We start from the raw sequence: 7,358 nt of genomic DNA, 5'->3' as shown, positions 1-7,358 counted from the left end.
TGTTCAACATCACGATAGAAGGTGGCATGCGGATCCAGTCAATTTGTTTGCTTTGCGAATGATATGGATGTTGTCGGCAAAACATTTGAAACGGTTACGGATCCGAAACATGAAGTGTTAAAAGTCGGGTTAGCATTTGTTATGAATTGAGCTAGAAATATTAAAAATAAAATTTGTTCCACTTTATTCTAAGCAATAGACCAAAATCATCAGTGTCAAAATTTCGCTGCAATTGTCATTCTCACCTTCAGTTTTCGTCCACAGCATCACAGAGGGGTGTCATTGAACTACACACGCGACGTTAATGTACGACAGCTGCATCTCCCTGCCATGGTGTGCTACGATCATATTAATCGTTCTCACCTTTCAATAAATCAATCAACCAATCCGCATATTTAATTCGCAATTATTGGTTCAACCTTGATCGGACCGCCGAGGAGAGAAAAAAAAACTACTAATTCAACTTTTCCTGCAACATTGGCAAACCAAATTAGCGCAAAACCCATCCATCGAGCGTACAACCATCCATTCATTCATTTCCATTCATCTATCTATCATCAATATTCGATCCATCCATCGCCACACCGGAGCACTGTACTCCCCCTCCCCTTTATCGATCATCAATTCGTTGTTGGCGAAAATCTCTTTTCATTGAGTTTAATTTGATTGAATAATTAGACCACTTACCACCGAACGTTCCCCGTGCCCCCTTCCTCTCATCGACCAGATGCCACTCTCTTTCACCTGGCTTCTTCTATCGCAGTGGTTCCCAACGTTCTTGGCGGTGTGATCTCCTTTGCAGTTCAAGAAACATCCCACGGCGGACCACCAAAAATAGATGGTTTTTTTAATCAAAAATTTATTATTGCTCTACAAATATTTCAGTATGAATCAACAGATATGCTTGACAGCTACAAAATTATCCTCGTATCTTGCAAATTTCACGACCTCGCGGCCCACGGTTTGGAGACCCTTGTTCTATCGGAAGGTGGCCATAGCGCCACCCAGCCGCCGTTGCACTTTAATACCCTCGCTAGAGGAGAGAATTTCGGGAGCCGAATACCGCCACCTTCCACCACCACCGTCCCTCCGAGAACTGTTCTACACTCACTTCAATCAGAAGTGGTAATTTTCTCTTACATCTTCCTTCCCGAACGCCGCCGCCACCGCCACCGATAAGATTGCTTCAGCAGCATCTTCCAGAAAGCATCTTCCACACGCCGGTTCTTCTTCGGGCGGATTTCCAAGGTCGTACGGCTGTTTAAACGTGAATTATCTTTATACCGCGTAGTCATCCAACAGCGGAAAAAAAAAAGCTACTAGCTGTTCCGGTGAGGAAACTATCGCTTCCGGCTTCCGTTGGTGGGTGTGTGCATGATTGGGGCGGGTTCGGGCTAAAAACAGACGAGTAATGAGCATTACCCTGGTCAATGGATTTTCGTTGCGCTGGCTGGCACAGATATGGAAAAACAGCGGTGAGGCTGCATGTAGAATAGATTATTTAATTGATGTAGGACTACGTGTGTATTAGAATTGTAGTCATAAATCTGATTTGTGTAACCTCACGTTACTTTTTTTCTTCTGGCACAACATCTCCAATGGAACAGAGTCTGCTTCTAAAGGTACTTCCACAATTATGGGTTGATATTCTTCTTGGTATAAGTGCAAGGTTTGTACTTTGTAATAGCTGCATGATCTGATTCAATGTTCCAGTTTTCTGCTGAGGTCTTCACACGGTTTGTACACCATTAGTTGCAGCTCTTCAGGCATTGCAGGATTCATCATGAATTGATTTCGAAGTACGATCAACGCAAATGAAGAAAAACATTGCAATTGTATCGGTCCATGATCGACAATGTTTCGCAAGTTGTAACAAGCTTGATAAATAAGCGATGATAAAACTCATATTTGTCACTAATTGGAGGTAGTTGTTTTACTTTACAGGCATGATGAACAACCCCCGAACATCTAAAAGCAAAAGTGTCTCCTTGTTTTGGAGCTCGTTTAGATGGGTTTTATCATGTACTGTTATCCCCCGATATGATCATAGCCGTAGCAGTAGACGATAAACAGACTCTCATGCAGGCTTGATAATACTCCTCAACATCATCTGAGTTCGGTGACATACTCTAGAGCAACGTGCTGCAAAGAGGCAACGAAAAATGAGCGAGGAAGATGCAGCACAATACACACCAGAGTAAAATTCCAATAAAAAAGAGTACCATCACAACTCCCCGAAGACTGTCTTGGTCGGGCAGGACACTCAAGAGTTCTTTTGAAGTTTGAGTAAAGGTGAGCATTGCAAAGAGAGAGAGAGAGAGTACCACAAGAAAAACCTCGCATTTTTTTTTGCATTCTCACTTCAATCACTTGAGGATATCTGTTGAAAATTTTGAGTTCAGTTTTAACTCCTCAGAAAAACGGCAAAATCACCTCATCTTTGCATGGCAGAAGAGTTTCTATGAAGCCTGCTCTAATGATGTGTTGCGGATCATGATTGTTACATAGAGCGATAAGTGAGAGATACTCTCAATTTTCTCAGAATTCAACCCCTACTTGTCTTTGTTCATAATTTTTAACAGTTATGTGCGTGAACATTATCGTAAGTCGTTTTAGAATTAATGAAAATAAATACGCTGGGACATGGTATTCTCAGCATTTTTTGAAAGCTTGTGAACCTTACAGCAAAGATCTGGTCCATTATCGATCAGCCGTGAACGAAGACCACTTTAAGACTTCCTATTATTTACTTGGTGTTACATCAATAAGTTAACTGCACATCACCTGGCGCCGGATCATTTCCATAAATCCAGAAAATTCAAAGGTATTATACTGTTAGTAGATCTAGAAAAGGCTTTCGATCGTGTTGATCATCAGTATCTTTGGGATATTGTAAGAGCATTTGAGATCCCCAATGTAGGGATAGTGAAAGGCAAGGAATAAAATAATTCAAATTTAATAAGGATTTGCTCGATGTTGAAGAAAAGATACTGATTCAGATCATAGTAGGCAGTAGTTTCCGAGTATGAAAAGCAGATGTCAGTTTGTTGGTTTGTTTTGGGGAAAATAAACGTGTTTCTGTAAAACGAGTGAACATTGGTGTTTGAAATATAAAAAGTATTACCGAAACCGTGTGAAAAATTGGCCTGAAAAAAAGACAGTTCACTACATGGCGCAGCTGCTCCCACAACAAATAATGTATCAAGAAGAGCGGGTGGCTAAATCGTTTATTGGTATAGTTTTCCTTAATTGGTGTGAATTACATCAACAAGTGTTCCGAATCGCCTTATCAGACAATTTATGCTGCTTCTTTTTCCGAACTGGAAGTGAGTTATGAGTTTGGACAGAAATACTTCAACAATCTTTCATTTGCAAGTGCAGAAACGCGTGGATTTTTATGGAGTTCCAACGTCGGTAACGAAACGACAAAAAGGTGATCGTTGCATAGCAACCATTGATGCATAATAATTCTAAGGTAGGTGACACACAGAGCGTTGAATGTATGGAGACGCGGGTCAAAAATCAAAACTGGAAGATCTAGCCACATCAGCACCTCGGTATGTAAGGAACAGTTGTTCTTGGTCAAAGGATCTATAATTTGCATAAATGACATATGTTGTACACATAATCGCAAAACTGCATCATACGCCAATTTGATTATTTTCCATGGAAAAATACGAATTGTACCTAATTTACTGACGTAAGAAGTTTTATGCCAATATGTCACTTTTTACTCGTAACTGCAAAAGTGACTTTTACGCCGTAATGATTTATATAAATATAATGATAATAATAAAAATAAAGATGAAATACATACATTATGAAGCAAAACCAGTTTTATGCAATGTTTATGCATCCTTTTATATTGGAATGTGAGTATAACATGAAGTTGAAAAAGAAGTAGGAAAAAAAGAAAGCAGAAAATGTATGTATTCTTGGTTTTAATAATATACCCAAATAACCACAAGCATTAATGTATAACCGTATTTTAACTTTAATTCAACGAGTGCAATGCATCATTGCTTTTATTCTGCAATATGCGTGCAATAATGCTTTAATTCCATTTTATGAATGCAATGTAGCATTGCTTTATTGTAGCAATGAAATGTGCATCAATGGGTGATATACGGTCACCGCTCAATGCTCCATTGCATCATCTTTCTCAATGCTTCATCGCAACAAAAACGGCAAGACTTCAATGCAGTATTTATCGTCGATCCTTCATTCACTCAGGCAAATAGATTATAGAAATACTTAAATATCCCTTATGAGAATTCGCCACAAGAAATCTGGTTGAAATTCGTAGATTTGTCTTATGAGAAACCAGAATTTGAAAACAAAAAAAAAGTTGCATCAACCTGGAATTGAACCAAAAACCTTACGATTGTTAGGCCCGTGCGTACACCACACGCCTATCGCAGATTCAATGTGGCAAGATGCTAAAACGATACATAAAGCGTGAAGATGCGCAACCGTTTTAACCCCACATAATGAAAACAATACAAAATCTCAACAGCAAAAGAGCGACAGCCGCGGTTAACTGGGAAGTGCAACAGTCGTGTTCACCAAACTAATTGCGCACTTCACCCCCAATTGAACTATCACGAAATTTGTAGAGTGCAGAAAAACGGATCATCTCAACGTATTTGGTGCACTTGTTCCTTGAACCACAAGGAATAAGTGCACTAAAAACATTATCATGATTCGACGTATCCGACGAGTGAAATCGACAATATTTGCCACCGGCAGCGAAAGGGTGCTGCTTGAAGTTGTACAATTTTCCCGGCCAAGACATGCAGCATTCATGGTCCGGAGGATAGGCGCGGCGAGTCATCGAAAACATCTCACTTAATTTGGGTTCGAATCCCACTAATCACACAAAAAAAAAATAGACAGACAAATAAGCAACGCGGTCTTAAAATAATGGTTTCCTTTGAGCATTAAATACACTTTGGCTAAAGCTTTTATACGGTACAGACCGTAACTATACTTTAGCAATTGCCAACATAGAGCTAGGAATTGTAGCCGTATTTACATTTTAATAGCGCCCTTTTCCACTTTAATACTGCATTAATGAGACATGTAATGCAGTATGACTTTATAAGCCATATTTTATAGTAGCATATAAAGTGATATTGATGCAACTATATACAGCTGTACGGTTACTTTTGACATAGCCATTGGTAGCTATGATGAACCTTTTAAAATTCTAATCTCTTATGTTCACATTGATATTTTTTCATAGTAGTATTACAAAGTAAAGAAATTTAAAATTTAGCAACTTCAAAAGATTTCGATACATTAATATTTAAAATTAATACCATTCAGCATTATAAAACCAATGATCTATGTAGAAATAATATGCAGATATTAATAAGAATTATCTGGAGTTAAATATACAAATATGTTCATAATTATTATTTCAATTTTAAACAGGTCGATATCTGATATAGTTCTACACTAAAGAATGCTCATTAATATAAATTTAGGTTTCAGAACAATATTCCAGTTATGATTAGCTTCCTAAAAGGAGCACTAAACTGAGGAAACATAGCGTAAATTGCTAGTGGTTAACAATAAAAGCTCGAAAACGTAAAGTTGCCGTTTTTCTATATAATAACCATTTTATCAATGTCTTTTAGCCGCATAAAAACCAAATGAGGAATGAAAACGCTCTAATTTCATCTATAGGAAACGTTGCAACTTAATGGAGTGGTCGCTCTATTTGCCAAGGAGAAGACAAATTCATTTGTTGATGACATCTTCATCTATAAGCGTGGTGAAAATAAGTGAAAAGCGTTACTCGATTAACTATTAAATGGGAAGCGAAAATAAAATTAAATATGCTTTTATCTTTTCAGAATCCAATGAAGAATCTTTGAAAAACATTAGAACAGATGTTGGTTGCACAAGGATGAAGAAGCTTGAAATCGAAGATTCAACTGAAAATGGAAGCAATTGAACAGGTAGAAAAAATTGTAACATCTAACTAAACAGATTAGAATCACAGTATATAACTAAGAGTAGAGGAAGAGGTGAATGTAGGGATAGTGAAAGGCAAGGTATAAAATAATTCAAATTTAATAAGGATTTGCTCGATGTTGAAGAAAAGATACTGATTCAGATCATAGTAGGCAGTTGTTTCTGAGTATGAAAAGCAGATGTCAGTTTGTTGGTTTGTTTTGGGGAAAATAAACGTGTTTCTGTAAAACGAGTGAACATTGGTGTTTGAAATATAAAAAGTATTACCGAAACCGTGTGAAAAATTGGCCTGAGAAAAAGACAGTTCACTACACCCAATAAATTCATCGAGTGTCTGCAAAAGTTATATGCAATATATATAGTTAAATGCAAGCTCTAAAGTATTATTCAACGGATTTTTGACAAATTCTTTTCCAATTAAATGCTCGGTAAGACAAGGCTGTCTATTCAGCATGGCACTATTTGTACTCTATATTAAGCCGTTGTTAATTGATTGATAAAAACATTGATGGATGATTGATAAAAACATAAAAGGTGTGCTTATAGATGAAGTTTTCATTAGAGTCATTGCATATGCAGATGATTTAAATCTTTTCATAAGAAGCTACGAAGAGTTCAGCATTGCTTTGGAACTGATAAATTATTTTTTGGAAATTTCTCCTCGTAATAGGCTGTTTTTCATCACGCCAACCCGTCATGGAATGGCCTCCTTTCCCGCATTGTCGTATGAGTCTTTTACCTAACTGAAAAGCGTTTGGTAATGACTCATTACGCAACGCATTTGAGATGCGTTATGGTTCATTACGCAACGCTTTTCAGTAACGTAATGAAGCACATGTGATTTATATAACTATTTGTGGAGTTTAGATAATCACCGGGAAAGGAATCATCCTCCACGCGATGCTTATACAACTTACCCAGCCAAGTGTCGGTTCGCAAGTGAGGCAGCATGAATGCATCTTGTATGCAAGTGACAGTATTGATTCATTCAGAGATGCCAACCAGCTTGCTATGATCAATTCTATTGCCACTCTCCAACGTAGTGGATTCTATATCTCACACTATTATTCTAATGTAGATAAACTGAGAGGTCTATTGATTTTTGTTCGGGATTTGCCTAATTATCATTATTAGTACTGGGAACTGTTGTTGTTTTTTGTTTGAGAGGGATTTTAACCCGAAGGTCATTCATCTCTTCTATGTACTGGGAGCTGTGGAATATTTTCCGCTCCTACCTCTTCCGCTCAGGTGGAAATTCCAAGACTTTTCCCTCCGTTATTTGCACTGGACTTGCACGATCTTGCACTGGTAATCCACCATGCCTCTTCAGAACAGGAATATCTTCCCCACAATCAGGCAGTAGAAACGTGGACGAT

The 7,358-nt window shown here is 37.9% G+C and overlaps 1 long non-coding RNA gene across 1 annotated transcript; it reads left to right on the top strand.

Annotated features, from left to right (window-relative positions):
* Positions 1–5,441: 5,441 nt before the first annotated feature.
* LOC110674418 lies at positions 5,442–5,965 on the top strand. Its single transcript, XR_002498847.1, has 2 exons — positions 5,442–5,789; positions 5,862–5,965. It is a non-coding gene; the product is annotated as an uncharacterized LOC110674418 (long non-coding RNA).
* Positions 5,966–7,358: the final 1,393 nt, after the last annotated feature.

Source organism: Aedes aegypti, chromosome 1 (assembly GCF_002204515.2).
Source record: "Aedes aegypti strain LVP_AGWG chromosome 1, AaegL5.0 Primary Assembly, whole genome shotgun sequence".
Lineage (NCBI taxonomy): Eukaryota > Metazoa > Arthropoda > Insecta > Diptera > Culicidae > Aedes > Aedes aegypti.
The sequence above is the reverse complement of the archived record's forward strand: the minus strand, read 5'-3'. Positions and strand labels throughout refer to the sequence as shown.